The sequence below is a fragment of the Hemicordylus capensis genome, chromosome 15 (genome assembly GCF_027244095.1).
Source record: "Hemicordylus capensis ecotype Gifberg chromosome 15, rHemCap1.1.pri, whole genome shotgun sequence".
In the NCBI taxonomy this organism is placed as follows: domain Eukaryota; kingdom Metazoa; phylum Chordata; class Lepidosauria; order Squamata; family Cordylidae; genus Hemicordylus; species Hemicordylus capensis.
Window position 1 is genome coordinate 13,974,704 of NC_069671.1, and position 16,072 is coordinate 13,990,775.

The 16,072-nt window shown below is 46.2% G+C and overlaps 1 protein-coding gene across 7 annotated transcripts in view; it reads left to right on the top strand.

Annotated features, from left to right (window-relative positions):
- Nucleotides 1-6,847: 6,847 nt before the first annotated feature.
- CAMKK2 (calcium/calmodulin dependent protein kinase kinase 2) overlaps nucleotides 6,848-16,072 on the top strand; it is a 45,303-nt gene continuing 36,078 nt past the window's right edge. For 4 of the 7 annotated variants that reach the window (XM_053279453.1, XM_053279458.1, XM_053279459.1 and 1 more), the window contains exon 1: nucleotides 6,848-7,042. The gene's annotated coding sequence lies outside the window, so the exon portion shown is untranslated. The remainder of the gene's footprint in view (nucleotides 7,043-16,072) is intronic. The other 3 variants (XM_053279452.1, XM_053279455.1, XM_053279456.1) reach the window with 1 other exon arrangement.

Here is a 16,072-nt window from a genome sequence, read left to right on the forward strand (position 1 = left end):
GGGGGGTATTTGCATTTGCCTGAGGTCCCTCCCAGGAGACATGCAGTGGCCAACACTGTTTGTGAAATCTGTGCCCGGATACAAGATTCAATGGTTTTAGGTAGCAGGTGGGGGTCATCGGGGAGAAAGGAGGATACACAACAGTGTTCCCTGTAAGAGGGCTTTGCAGATGTTGGTGACTACAGCTCCCATAATCCCTAGCTGCAATGACCTTTGGCTAAGGATTGTGGGGACTGTAGTTGCCAACATCTGGGAATCCCTCTTACAGAGAACATTGGTGTACAATAATTAACCTCTTCCTGGGCGCTTCACTATTTAGAGATGACCTTGCTACGTTGCGATGTAGGAGATCTGAATCCATCTATATCTCATGAGTTAGGGCTGTTTGTTGCTACCATTACCGGACAAACACATGGGGAAGATTCTGCCCCAGTGCTGCATAACTAGAGCCATCTTGTGTTAAGGAAGAAGCTGTCTAACGATATTCCGATGTATAACCCACCTTATGGTGGCAGTGGCCAGGAGTGTTTTTTGTCAGCTTGGGCTGATACGTCAGCTATGCCCATTTCTGGAGGTAAATGACCTTACAACAGTAGTCCATATGCTGGTGACCTCCAGGCTGGACTACTGTAATGCACTCTGTGTGGGACTGCCTTCATACATAGTTTGGAAACTGCAACTGGTACAGAATGTGGCAGCCAGGCTGGTCTCTGGGGCAACACGAAGGGACCATATAACACAGATTCTGAAATAATCGCACTGGCTGCTGCTATGTTTCTGAGTGCTATACAAAGTGCTGGTTATTACCGATCAAGCCTGTTTTCTCAGGCTCTTATTTAACATTACATTCAAACCGCTGAATTGCTTTTATCCTGTGAAATTATTTTAATTGCTCCACTCTGTGACTTTCTATTCTGTGAAAGTGGTTTGTTTTCGTTTTTATAATTTAATTTGGATGGTGTACACTGCCTAAAGGTCAAGTTGTGCCATCAAGTCGATTTCGACTCCTGGCGCCCACAGAGCCCTGTGGTTGTCTTTGGTAGAATACAGGAGGGGTTGACCATTGCCTCCTCCTGCACAGTATGGGATGATGCCTTTTCGCATCTTCCTATATCATTGCTACCCGATATAGGTGTTCCCCATAGTCTGGGAAACATACCAGCGGGGATTCGAACCAGCAACCTCTGGATTGATGTATATATCAGTCGGTATATAAATATGATGAATAAATTATATATATTCCCAACCACCACGCCCAACGCAGGTTGGTCTGCATAGCAACTGCATAAGCAATAATACTCCATACTGAATCCCCAGCTCCTCTTTGGTGTGTCTTTTTGTTTTCAAGCTTAGCTCTGCCAAGAAAGCTTTATACCCAACATTCTTTTTGTTGACATAGTACTGTGGATATTGGCAGGTAACCTGGCGCTTTCAAGTCAAAAAAGGCACCTGCATTCCAAAGTTCGCTGGCAACGGACTCGTTTCCAAATTGCAAGCTTTTTTCCAGACGGCTCTTAGAAGAGAACCCTGAGAGACCTGTCTTTTTAGGCTTGCATTATTCAAGCCCCTCTGATGGGAAAATCCTTCTGTTTCTATCTCGGAGCTGGAAATCGGCCTCAGACTGGCTTTTAGTGCATGCAAAAATAATGCCAACACATCCTGAGGAGTTGTTTTTCCTGAAAGATTGCTGCGCTATGTCAGTTTTAAGCAGACAGCCTGCCTCTCCCTCTCCTTGACTGGTTTCGAGTTGGTGTGGCTGGAGGCACTTGAAAATCTTGGAAGGGTCTGGGGAGAAAAGCAACCCAGCGGAAGAAAACCATCAGCCACTGCATTTCATCTGCCCTGCAAGCTTGCACCCAAATCAACTTTAAAAAAACAATTGCTGTTTGTTTAAAAACATGTATATGCTGTCTCTTCACATCCATTTCAAAGTAAAACATCCATAAAATCATACCACCTAAATAAAAAACAAGGAGAAAGAATGCAGCAATACAATCGCGCTGTATAGATCACGTGGTTTTATGCCAGAATTTTATCTGTCCTCTGTCTTGCTTTTTAAGTTGAGAAGTTTATTCATATTTTAAACTTACTACTCTGAGAACATTAACTGAAGAGCAGCTATTATTATTATTATTATTATTTGTTGTTGTTGTTAACAACAACTAGCCGACCCCACACAGAGCATCTGTGCGCTCTTTGCGGCTGGCGGTTACATCTTAGGAACAGAAGAACATAGGCAGCTGCCATATACTGAGTCAGACCATTGGTCTATCTAGCTCAGTATTGTCTTCACAGACTGGCAGCGGCTTCTCCAAGGTTGCAGGCAGAGTCTCTCTCAGCCCTATCTTGGAATTGCTTCCAGGGAGGGAACTTGGAACCTAGATGCTTTTCCCAGAGTGGAAGGGTTTCTTAACCTTGGCAGGGTTTCTTAACCTTGGGCCTCCAGATACTGTTGGCCTACAACTCCCAGCCAATCAGCTGGGTGCTGGGACATACATTCCAAGGCACACCCAGGAGAATTATATATATATAGATTAATAAGAGCAGCTTAAGTGATTAAATGTAACTGCAAGGAAGGGGAAAAGTAGAGGCATCTGATGGACCACTGTGTGAAACAGGATCCTGGACTAGATAGGGCTTGGGCCTGATCCAGCAGGGCTGATCTCATGTATATAACTGAGATGGATCTTCCTTTCACCAGGCTGCACGCTGCTACTTATTAAACCCCAAAGCAGGTCTTCCTGCTCAATTGTTAACCGTGGGTGTGGTGTATAATAAATGTCTGATAATGTAGCAGTGGTATGTGGAAGTGAAGTTGGAGAACAATTCGTCTGCTTTGCCATCGGTTACACCCAGCGCCCAGTGTGCCATTGCTTGGGGAACTTGGCCGTGTGTCTCATGTCCTGTCTTGACCACTGGAAGGGAACGGTGCCTAGAAACCCTTCCCATGAGAGGTAAGCAACTCAGACTGCTGCTCGGGCTATAGTGTAGCCCATGTTTTCCTTCGGAGATTTTGCAAAGGATTTCTCATAATCCTATTGGCTAAGAGAATTCTTCCAGGGATGTTCAGAAGCAAAATTAAGTTTCCCATCAAGGGCCGTAAAAAGCGACCAATTCTTGGGCAGCTGCTGTGGGAGAATTGCTTGTCTGGACAGCATTCTGAGATTGCTGTCCATTCTGAGATTGACAGCATTGATCACAAGTCTGAAGGGTTGATTTGAAAGGGGGAGCAGGGGAAGGACCCTAGAGACGCATGGCTAGGAGGAAAAACTCTTTTGGATGTGAGTGATTTTATCGTGCCATTAGGTGAGAAGAGTTGAGTGACATTCGGAACTGTGGTGATTTATTCTACAAGGGCCTCTTTGTCTTTCAAACCAGAATTTATTATTTCCTGAATATGACAGGGCAAAAGCCTAGATAAGAATGTATATTCCTCTTTGGTTGTTCAGTCACTGAGGTTAGGTATATATAGCAATCGCAATCGCAATAGCACTTACATTTATATACCGCTCTATAGCCGGAGCTCTCTAAGCGGTTTACAATGATTTAGCATATTGCCCCCAACATTCTGGGTACTCATTTTACCGACCTCGGAAGAATGGAAGGCTGAGTCAACCTTGAGCCCCTGGTCAGTATCGAACTTGTAACCTTCTGGTTACAGGGCGGCAGTTTTACCACTGCGCCATATGTATGTATGTATTTATTTATTTTCACATTTATATACCGCCTTTCATTAAAAGAAAACCCCAAGGCGGTTTACAAAAGTTAAAACATACAATAAAAAGGCAATAAAAACATCAAGCAAAATATAAAAACATATAAAAACAGGCATAAAAACAATACAACAGATAAAAACACACAGAAGCAGCAGTAAAAACTATTATGTAAAAGCCTGGGTAAAAAGCCATGTCTATACAAGCTTTCTAAAAGCCGTGATGGAGTCCGAGGAATGAGGTATCACTTTGGATGCAGACAAGACAATCAGAATTACCTTCATGCTGGCAAGTGTTGTGTCTATATCATTTTGTTGTTGTTGTTGTTTCTAGTGTGGGATTATGGTATTTGGCCTTTTGTCTTGCTCCTTGAGATTAATGGTGATTAATAAAGTGCCATCCATGTAGACAGCACTTTACAAACAATGAGAGGACAGGTCCCCAAGGGCGTACAATCTAGATTGTAAGGTTATACAAAGGGGCAACGTTTAAAGTCGTGGCTTTCTTATATTTAGCAGGGGAAGAGCAACAGTCCCTATTCAATCTAGCATAACATTTCCTTCAATGGTTATTGCTGATGTTTGTTTGTTTGTTTATATCCCACTTTTCCTCCAAGGAGCCCTGAGCAGTATACATGGTTATGTTTATTCTCACAACAACCCTGTGAGGTAGGTTTCACTGTGAGATAAGTTAATAGCCCAGAGTCATCCAGTAAGTTTCATAGGGATTTGAACTCGGGTCTCCCTGGTCCTAGTAGTCCAACGCTCTAACCACTATATCTCACTGCTGATCTTGTGTCCTTGGAGGCACTAACATTCGACATCAATGCCAAGTATATTTTATTATTATTTAAAAATGCTTCCTATGATAAAAGCCAGGGATTAAACTGTGAAGAGTCTTATGACTAAGTTTCAGTCCTAGTCACACATCTGGAAGTAAGCCCCACTGAGCAGAGGGGGAGTGACTGTGACTGTCAACCGGATTGCAGTGTGAGGCTGTACTCTCTGGCCTGTGTGCCCATGAACCCCACAGGACTTAACTTCCAAGTAAACACGCATCGGCTCATGCTGTTATGGTTGGCGTTTTTGTGAACGAAGCCCACTTCACGAGATGCAGGAACTGTTCTCCTTAGATGGAATGCTCCAGGGATTCTCAAACTTGGATCCCCAGATGTTGTTGGGCTATCATTCCCATAATCTCCAGCCACAGCGGGGAAATGACTTGACTAACAAGCCAGAGGTTGCCAGTTCAAATCCCTGCTGGTATGTTTCCCATAGTTTTGGGGGAAAACCTATATCGTGCAGCAGTGATATAGGAAGATGCTAAACGGCACCATCTCATACTGTGCAGGAGGAGGCAATGGTCAACCCCTCCTGTATTCTACCAAAGACAACCACAGGCCTCTGTGGGCGCCAGGAATTGATACTGACTCGATGATGGCACACGTTACCTTTACCAAGATTTAAAAACAGCCGCAGAACCCGGTTTTAAAACGAGCCGTTTTAAACAGAATGTACGTAAACAGCGGGGACATATCGCAATGAAATGCCAGAAGGTTGCAGGAGCATCTCTGCTTCCTTTCTCCAGTGTCCTCATCAGAACATAGGAAGCTGCCTTCTACTGAGTCACACCATTGGTCCATCTAGCTCAGTAATGTCTGCAGCAGGGATTCCCAGACGGTGGTACTCCAGATGATGTTGCTGAATGACCATTCCTACCCATCCCCAGCTACAATTTATTGTGGCTGTGGGGATGATGGAGATGGTAGTTCATCAACATCTGGAATGCCACAGCTTGGGGACCCCTGGTCTGGGAAGTAGCTCTCCAAGGCTGCAGGCAGGACTCTCAGGAGCCTCTCCCAGCCTTACCTGGAGATTTCTATTTATTTATTTATGTGATTTGTATCCTTCCAAAATGGCTCGGGGCGGTTTACAATCAAAACACACTACTAAAACAGTAAAGAGCTAATACAAATTAAAAAACAACATAACAATTAACAATTTAAAAACATTTTAAAACAACAGTGAAACAATTACAGTGATTAAAAACCCCGAAATCGGGTTTTGAATTTTAAAATAAACCAGAAATTAAAACCCTCACAATTTAGGAAGCTGAGAAAGCTTGGGTGAAAAGAAAGGTTTCCAGGTGTTTTTTGAAAATTGCCAGAGATGGGGAGGATCGTATCTCAGCAGGGAGCACATTCCACAATCTCGGGGCAGCGACCGAGAAGGCCCGTCTCTGTGTAGCCACCAAACGAGTTGGCGGTAACTGGAGACCGACCTCCTCAGATGACATCAATGGGCGTTGGGGCTCATAATGAAGACGACGCTCTCTTAGGGACCCAGGGCCTAAGCCATTTAGGGTTTTATAAGTTATAACTAGCACTTTGTATTTTGTCCAGAAACCAATTGGCAGCCAGTGTAGCTCCATCAGTAAAGGAGTAATGTGGTCTCTCCTAGATGACCCAGAGACCAACCTGGCTGCCGCATTCTGAACCAGCTGAAGTTTCTGGACTACGTACAAAGGCAGCCCCACGTAGAGCGCATTACAGAAGTCAAGTCTGGAGGTTACCAACAGATGTACCACAGTTTTGAGGTCTTTGATCTTGAGAAATGGGCGCAGCTGGTGTATCAGCCGGAGGAGCTGATAGAAAGCACCCCTGGCCACTGCCTCAACCTGAGAAACCAGGGAGAGGTGTGGATCCAGAAGTACTCCCAGACTGCGATGGAGGCTGGAGAGATGGGAGGGAGTGGCTGTCTACCTGGAGATTCAACCTGGCATGCCAGCAGAGGCCCTACCACTGAGTTACGGGGGGCAGGGCGGGCGGGGATATCTTATAGCAGAGAGCCACAGTGCTCGGGCGCAGTCCCCCCTCCAAATGCAAACCGAAGCAAAGCCTGCTTAGCAAAGGGACCATTCGTGCTGGCTCCCGCAAGCCTGCCTCCGTCTCCACTTACATCTAGGCAGCAAAACTGAAAGGCGCACACAGAGACACAGACAGAACAAGAGCCCAAAAAAGACATGAGAGGAGGAGGAGGAGGAGGAGGAGGTGGGAGGCGGCCGCCTCCTCCTCCACATCTGGACCACTCACAGCCTCTCTCGGCTTCCGCGGCTCGTCCAATCAGCAGCGAGCTGCTTCCCAGCGACTCTCGCTTTCTGGACAGGAAAAGCTCCTCGGCGCAGCCAATCGGCGCGCAGCTGCCAGCATCTGGGAGCGCAATGGACACCCTGGCCAGAGGCTGCCGCCGGGGGTGGCAGCAGTAGCAGCATCTGCTAGCAAGCAAGCAAGCAAGCAAGCAAACAAGCAGCCAGCCAGCCTCGGGCAGCAGGTAAGCTGCAAGCTGCCGGGGAGGAGGGAGGCGGGGGAGCTCTGGGTCTTCGTTTTCAAAGGGAAGCTTCCCCCACATACCTGCCTGGTGGGTTTCCTTTGGCTGGCAGCCTTTGCATCCTGGCTGCTCCCGTTGTTCGGGATGCTGCTGCCGCCGCCGCCGCCCGCCTGAAAGGGGAAGCGCGCGCACGGCGGAAGAGGTTCCTCTTCAAACACGGAGAGGTGCGAGGGTGCCCCCCCCAGCCATCTCTCCAGCTTCCACACCGCCTGATTCCCGTCTTACAAATGCGTTGATGGCCGTGCCCGCCTGAACGCATCTGGGCTTGGAAGCAGGGCAGATCGGGGCCCCCTGAGAGGGGCTTCTGTCCGGAGGTCCCTTTTGCCCCGCTCTTTCCACCAAGAAAAGGGGGAAAGTTCGCTCGGCCACATTTCCCCCCTCCCTGTTTTCTGCACCGCGCCAGCCAGCCCTGCTCCCAAATGAGTACGATGCTGGTGAATCATAATTTGTCAGCCTCTGGACTCGGCTTGAGGTGGCTCGTCCAATATTTCAAAGTTTTCGTTGGGAGGCAGAACTGGTTGCACAGAGGATGGAAAATCCGACGTGGGGTTGGCAGGAACAGCAGGTCCTTAGGCAGGACTCGGAGAGCCTGCATTTGCAGAAGAGCCATACATTCAGAGGATGGAGATGAGGCCAAGTTTGTGTCTGTAGGGGCAGAAGGGACGGATTTGAATGTTTTAAATGAGTAAGTAAGTAAATAAATGAAAGGAGGCACCCGGATCTTATGGCGGACTCTTCTTCTTTGTGTGTTGTAGGGGATAATTTGAGATTTTTTGGAGCTGGGAAATGTATGTAAAAGGACAGCCCAGAGGATGAAGGGATTGGAGCACCTTCCCTAGGAGGAAAGGCTAGAGGGTTCAAGGCTTCTTGGTTTGTGGGGGGAAGGTGGCACTCAATGGGAAGGATACACGACAGAGGGGTTCTCACATCGTGCCTGGTGTGAACAAAGTGGGCAGAGACTTTTTCTCCCTTCGTGGTCCCACGCTGGAATTGTTAGGAGATTCTGGACAGATAAAATAAGTAACATGTAAAAACGGTAATGGGCTTTGGGAGTTCGCTCCCGCAGGATGTGATTGCTGCTAGCTTGGATGCCATGAAAGAAGGATTCAGCTTCTCCATCAGTTTGGCTGCTGGCACTTATTAGCCATGATGAGTGACTATATGGAACAAATGCATTCAGAGATGGGAGGCCACCGACTCCCAGTTGCTGGGAGGCAACAGCAGAAGCCAAGAAGCTGGCCTTCTGGGCGGCTTCCTGGAGACATGTGATTGGCCACTGTGGGAAGCAGGTTACTGGCTTAGATAGCCCTGTGGGCTGATCCGTTTGGGTTCTTCTTTGATGTTCTTATTTGGCCTGCTGCTGCACATTGTTGATCCCCCTAACTGTGTGTGTAGATGGTAGAAATCCAGTAGGGTCTCTGCTGAGTCGGTGGCTGGACATAAGAACAGCCCTGCTGTATTCGACCCAAAGCCAGTGGCAGATTAACGGAGAGGCAGGGTAGGTATTTGCCTACAGCGGCAAATTTTGTCCCTCCTCAAATTTTGCCTCTCTGTGGGCAGTGGCTGCTGCAGCAAGGGTGGAGTGACTGAGTGAGGAGAAACTCCCCCCCCCTTACCTTAGGAAGGGAAGCTGCCATATACTGTACCGAGTCAGACCCTTGGTCCATCTAGCTCAGTATTGTCTACCCAGATTGGCAGCGGCTCCTCCAAGGCTGCAGGCAGGAGCCTCTCTCAGCCCTATCTGGAGATGCCAGAGAGAGAATTTTGGACCTTCTGCATGCAGGCATGCAGGTGCTCTTCCCAGAGCAGCCCCGTCCCCTGGGTGGGGGGGATATCTTACAGGGCTCACTAATGTAGTCTCCCATTCATCTGCAACCCAGGGTGGACCCTGCTTAGCAGAGGGGACTAGCCATACTTGGTACCACAAGACCAGCTTCTGAATAAACATTTAGTTGCATCTACATAAGATTTCTTTGTGTCTTTGTGGGAAGCAGCTATCAAACAGTGCTGTGTGGGGAAAAAACCCTTCCTTGTCGGTCCTACATTTCCTGGCAATCCGTTTCATGAGATGACCCCTGGTTCTCGTGTAATGGGAGAGGGAGAAAACCTTCTTTCTGTCCACTCCTTCCGCACAACTTTATAAACCTCTACAGAGGTACTCTTACCCCTGGACTTCAGGTCCGAGGTCCAGGGCCTCACACCCCCTGCCCTGGGGCCCCGCAAATTGTCTTTATTCTGTCCTGGATGGTGTCGTTTGTGCCCCCAAGAACCTAAATGTAAAAAATGATGCTTAACATGCGGGGGGGGCTCCAAAGGCCTTTAGGTCCAGGCTCCAAAATGACCTAGGTGCATCTCTAGCATGTCTCCCCTTAAATGCCTTTTTTCATAACTTAATTCTGAAGTCAGTGTTGAAAATACAGAGGAAACAGTGCTAGAACATAGGCAGCTGCCATATACTGAGTCAGACCATTGTTCTCTCTAGCTCAGTATTGTCTTCACAGACTGGCAGTGGCTTCTCCAAGTTTGCAGGTAGGAATCTCTCTCAGCCCTATCTTGGAGAAGCTGCCAAGGAGGGAACTTGGAACCTTCTGCTCTTCCCAGAGTGGCTTCACCCCCTGAAGGGAATGTCTTGCTAATTTTCGTTGTCCTCTTCTTCACCTTTCCCTGTTTTGTAATATACTTTTGGGAGGAATGGGGGAATGGAGCTCAGCTGACACTGCTATTTCAAGGGTTAGTATTGGGGGGACCGAGTTGAGGGTCTGATTGGCGTTCTAGTACAGGCCTTGCCAAACTTCCTTTGGAACCAAGAGCCAACTCAAAAAGTTAGGAGTCAGATAACTGACACTTGACAAAATTACTGGAAGGGAAGGTTTATCTCTGTGCTGCTGGCCTCTGTACATTAAGCAGGCTAGGGCAGTACTTATTTTGTGAATATGTTGTTAGATAGCTGCCTTTGAAGTGTTGTGCAAATGAAGGCGAAATGTAGGGTGATTTCACACCTGACACTAAAGCACCACTTGTGTGTCCTAAAATGTGGGCGCATGTGTGACTGTTGTTAAAATGTTATTAAAGCCAGCGTGGTGTAGTGGTTAGATTGCTGGACTAGGACCGGGAAGACCCGAGTTCAAATCCCCATTCAGCCATGAGACTTGCTGGGTGATTCTGGGCCAGTCACTTCTCTCTCAGCCTAACCTACTTCACAGGGTTGTTGGGAGAAGAAACTCAAGTATGTAGTACACAGCTCTGGTTTCCTTGGAGGAAGAGCGGGATATAAAATGTAAAAATGAAAATAAAATAAAATAAACAAAATGATCTGGAATGCAAAGGAGTCCGTTTATAACAGATGCATGCTCTCTAGATGAAGCAGGTATTGGCTTCACATTACAATGTACATTTCAATTTAAGTATTGCTTATGAAAGTGATCTAAGATATTATGAAGAGGAGGAAACGGCCTCTCCCTGTCCCAGACTGGTAATTTAGCCCAGAATTGCACACTGACAGTGTCTCTCAGAGAAGCCTTGGAAGTCTTTCCTAGTCTTGCTGTTCAAAGAGATAAAGTGGAAGTGCGGGAGACCCCCATCCAGGCAGACCCCATCCTCTTTTGGTGTTGTAACTTTTGGTTTCTCAACATGCAGCCTCTTGCGTCAAAATCCCTCATGGTGTGACAACTATGTGGTAAAGCAGAACGGAGGGCCTTTGCCAGGTTAAAATGATATGGAAATTAGGTTTTTTAGTACTGGTTCAAGCCACCTACTGGCACAGCGGGGAAATGACTTGACTAGCAAGCCAGAGGTTGCCAGTTTGAATCCTCGCTGGTGTGTTTCCCAGACGATGGGAAACACCTATATTGGGCAGCAGCGATAGAGGAAGATGCTGAAAGGCATCATCTCATACTGAGCGGGAGGAGGCAATGGTCAACCCCTCCTGTATTCTACCAAAGACAACCAGAGGGCTCTGTGGGCGCCAGGAGTCGACACCGACTCAATGACACATTTTACTTTAGTACTGGTTCAGAGGCCTCTCATGAGCCACAGTTTCTAGCCTTAGGGGACAGATGGGGCAAGAGTAGCCTTTTCCTTGGCACATTTACTTTCGTCCTGCAGGGAGATTGGAAGTGGGGGGATGTTTTCAAACAAGTAATCCTGCATGTATGTTCAGAGGCTGCATGAGCGGACCGTCTGTCCCACAGAAGCGGCTGCCCCTTTAAATCAAGTTTTAGAAATCCCCCCAGCTGGAAAAACGGCTCATGTGATGGACCTCGGCTTGCTTGACTCCCCTGCAGTTTTGTCATCACAAGGAGGGCTCCTGGAAAGAACTTAAAACGGGTTGTGTGAAAGTGGACTGCTTTGCATGCATTGGACACTTTTAAAGGTTCTGTGCCTCGCCTTGCTGGGGGAGGGCATAGCATTCTGTTCCCAGCTATGGCCAGCGACTTGAGGAGATCTTGGATTTTAATGTTGTAAGAGAGGGACAAAAATGACCCTTTCTCTGCACCATTCATCATGTTAGAAACCTGGCTTGTGGGTGTCCTCCTTCCCCAGTTATCTTTGTTGTTCCCCAAGCCCCCCACCCCTGCAAGTTTGGTACAGGGTGTTACTCCTCACTGAGTTAGGTTTTCCCTTCATTATCTTATAGCAGCCGTGGATGCTCTCTTCTCTGAAGGAGCCAGCAGGCAAAAAATGTGTGTTAATGCAATTATGTTTCTATAGACCACGTAGTCTGAATTCTCAAGGATTTTGCTGCTTTGTGTGGGTGTGCGTGGAACAAAATGGCTGTTTTGAACAAGATTTAAGTCTAATGAATAGAACGACCTTGTGTCCTCCTCGGAGCATGGGAATTGTGATAGATAAATTGAGAGGAAACAAAGAACCCAGTTTTCCCTTTTTGACTCTGTTCTTTCGAGCAGAACTTGTTGTGCTTCCTCTCTGGCTTGATTATCTCCCTCTTTTGTGTCCTTGCTCTCCTCTGGTTTTATCTCTCTCTCTTTTTTTTCTTTCTTTCACAAGCTGTACAGCGTTATCTCTGCAGATTCTCAACATTCCCATGAGCTGACTGTAGTCTAACCCTTCTTGAAATACACGTGGGCGGAACCATATTGTCAGGCATGTTGTTGGTGTGTGGCCTGCGTCCCTTCTCCCCCGCCCCTGCTTTTGTGGTCTTTTGTGGGTTAATCTTTGCAAAATTATCTTCACGCAATAGAATGCCCGTGAGCACAGTCGGTAGATTCAAGTGGCAAGTCCTGGAATCCAAGTTCTAGATGTGTGTTGAGTGGGTGGCTGAAAATAATTGTATGCTTTAATTCTCCCTGGGGGTGGGGGGAATAAGCCCTCCATGCAGAGAGAAAATGTGTATAGTAGATGGAAAGTGTTCAGGTTAGTCTTCTCCCTGATATACCATAATCTTATCTGCAGGAAGTTCTACCTGAATGTTTTCCTATGGGAACGGGAGAACCATGACACTTGCACCTTACAGTGGTTCAGTCCAGGAAAAAATTACTGCCTGTCTAAACTGTCTCTACTGCTCTTTAACATCTACATAAAGCCACTGGGAGAGATCATCAGGAGATTTGCTGCAGGAATCAGGGGGCGTAGCTAGGGGAGAGGGGGCCTGTGTTCACCCCTCTCCCTGGCGGCCCCTCAGAGTGAAGAAAATAGGAAGGGGTGGAGCTGGGGGCCATCTGGAGCCATCCGGTAAATTATAGCTATACCCCTGTGCAGGGTGTTATCAATATGCTGGTAATGTAAATCTATTTCTCCATATCAGCCTCTTCAGGAAATGGTATAATTTCCCTAAATGCCTGCCTAGAGGTGGTAATGGGCTGGATGAGGGATAATAAACTGAAGTTTAATCCAAGTAAGACAGAGGTACTGACTGTGAGGGGTTGGAACCCAAGAGATGATTTAGATCTGCCTGTTCTGGATGGGGTTACACACCCCTTGAAAGATCAGGTATGTAGCTTGGGAGTGCTCCTGGATCCAAAACTCTCTCTGGATTCTCTGGTTGAGGTAGTGGACAGGAGCACTTTTTATCAGCTTCGGCTGATACGTCGGCTACACCCATTTCTGGAAGTAAATTACCTTAAAACAGTGGTGCATATGCTGGTAATCTCCAGGCTCAACTACTGTAATGCGCTCTACATGGGGCTGTCTTTTTATGTAGTCCAGAAACTATAATTGGTATAGAATGTGGCAGCCTGACTGGTCTCTGGGACAACTCAAAGGGACCATATAACACCGATTCTGAAAGAATTGCACTGGTTGCCTATATGTTTCCAAGCAAAACATAAAGTGCTGGTTATTACCTATAAAGTCCTTAATAGCTTGGGTCCAGGGTACTTGAGAGTGTGTCATGAACCCCGTCGTCTATTAAGCCTATTAATAAGTGGAAGTTTGGGTCTGTCTACAAATTTGAAAAATAAATAAAATCTCGGGTGGTCCGGTTACGGTTGCCACCAGCTTGTTTGGCTCTCTGTGGCTTTGGAATATGCTCCCTGGTATCTCCATCTCTGCTTGCTTGTAGGAAGACCCTCAAGACACATCTGTTTTCTCAGGCTTTTAATTGAAACGAATTTTTAACTGTTTTTTTTTATCCTATGCAATTGTTTTAACTTCTTATTCTGTGAAATTGTTTTGTTTTCACTCTGTTTTATATTTGTTTTAAATTGTGTACGCTGCCCAGAGATACACATATCAGGCAGTATATACATAAGATAGATAAATAAACTGACCCAAAGTCTTGCATAGGCACTGAGGAAGAAGAAGTTGTCTGAAACTGACACAGACTGAGCATTCATATAACACTTTCAAGTGTTCAAAATTGATATATTATCTTGACATTGATGTAATCCTTACAGCAACCCTGTAACGTAGGCCAGTATTGTTTTTATCCCTGCACTGCAGATGGGAAGGCTGAGGCTGAGAGATCAGGAGATCTAAGGCCATTCGGTGATGCCATGGCACAGATGAGATTTGAACCCGCTTTTGTAACACTGTCTCTTCGCCACCGTGCTAGAGGCAGATTGGTTTATCTGCATCAGACATGTCACCGAATTTTGTAGGGGTCCATTGGGTGTTCTGTATGTGCAGAGATTATTTAATTTTCTTCTAGGAGTTTGGAAACAATCCGTGTCCCCAGTGAAATTCTCCATTTTGCAGGTGGGACATTCCTTGATTCTGAATATTAATAATTGTTAGAGTTGATATAGTACATTCCAAGTGTTTAAGTTACTTTACATTCAGAATTCCAGTAATCATTACAAGAGCCCTTTAAGATAGACCAGATTATTCTCTGTTCATCAAGATTTTTCTGGAGAAAACCATTTGGGGGGGGGCAGTTCTTGCCTCCTGAGATTAGGTAGGTAGTGACCAAATTTTGGGCCTTCTCAGCATTGATCCCACTCCACCAACTCTGGAATCTTTTCACTGTGGATCTGTGTGTCTGGCACCTACTCATTAATTTTAGGTGCTGGGTAAAAACAGATATATTTGCCCAGACCTTTTAATAACAGGATGTTATGCGTGTTGTTTTCTGCTCCCCGTTTTTAGTGTTTTATGGGTCTAACCGCCCCGAGACATTTTTGGATGGGCAGTATATAAAATAAATAAATTAAAATAAAATAAAATATTTCCATAAGCTCTGCACTTTTAATATATGTTTTCTAAATATATGACTCTTTATACTTCTTACACCGTTTGTAATTTTGTGGTGTTAAATCTGTATATTTTAATTTGCAAGCTGACTTGAAAACATGAGGCAGGGAAAAGGCAGGATAAAAAGATCTGAGAAATTATGACCTACTTAATGGTTCGCCTAAGACTAAAACCATGCAGTGAATTTGTGGCCGGGATAGCTGAATTGGAACTGGGGACTTGCCAACTCACAGTCACTATAATGGCCCTTATATAATACATGAATTGGAGAGAGCATGCATTTAGTACTAGGCATGTAGTGAAAGAGTGGAGGGAAATGCACGCTCTCCATCATCCATCTAAAAACACCACTATCTTAGAAACAATATATTAGCCACCAGCAATTACAACCATGAAACCAACGGATGTACTCAGCAGAATCCCACAAAACAAAAAAATGTTTTCACTTGCTAGCAGAAGCGAAATAGGGTGGAAGAAAACCTACTTTCTCAGGGAGCAGAAACGAGTACTACAGAACAGGGCTCCACCACAAAGAAGGCCCTGCTGCACTTAATCTCTGCTCATCTCAGCACGACTGATGGATGGGGGGGGGCAGGCCTCTCCCAATGACTGTAGTGAGTGGGTGGTGTAGGCCTGATCCGGACCAAACCCATATTACCCTGCAGATAATCAGACTGTGTAAAGGGGGGCTAGGTGATTCCTAATAAGGAGTTGTTTTTCTGTGCCAAGGAGGGCCAGGAGACACTAGATAAGAAGATGTTTTATGTACTGACTCAGGTACATGTGCAGAAGTTAGCTGGAAATTTACAGAAAGTTACAGACAAAGAAAATGGGCAGTACCTATGTACGTGACTCCTAGGCTATAAATATATCCTGCCTGTGTATGTTTGGGGTCTTGGACTTGAGCGATAGCTATCCAAGACCTTTTGCTACTATAGAGCAAAATAAAGCCTTTTAAAACCTTCTCGACTGGTGATGTGTTTGGCTCGAACCTCTCTTTGTTGGGGTACAACATGGGGAGGCACATGATGATTTGGGGATACTAGTCCATTCAGGGTTTTAAAAGTGAGAACTAGCCCTTGTAATTGTACCCAGAAGCTAATAGGCAACCAGTGCAGTTGTGATGGGTTTAGCGGTTCCCAAACTGGGAGCCTCCAGATGTTGATGGACTACAGCTCCCATAATCCCCAGCCAGAATAAATTGTAGCTGGGGATGATGGGAGTTGTAGTTCATCAACATCTGGAGGCTTCCAGTTTGGGAACCACTGGAGGGCAATGATAATGGTCTGCCACTAAACAACTGCATCCTGGGCCAAAGGAAGT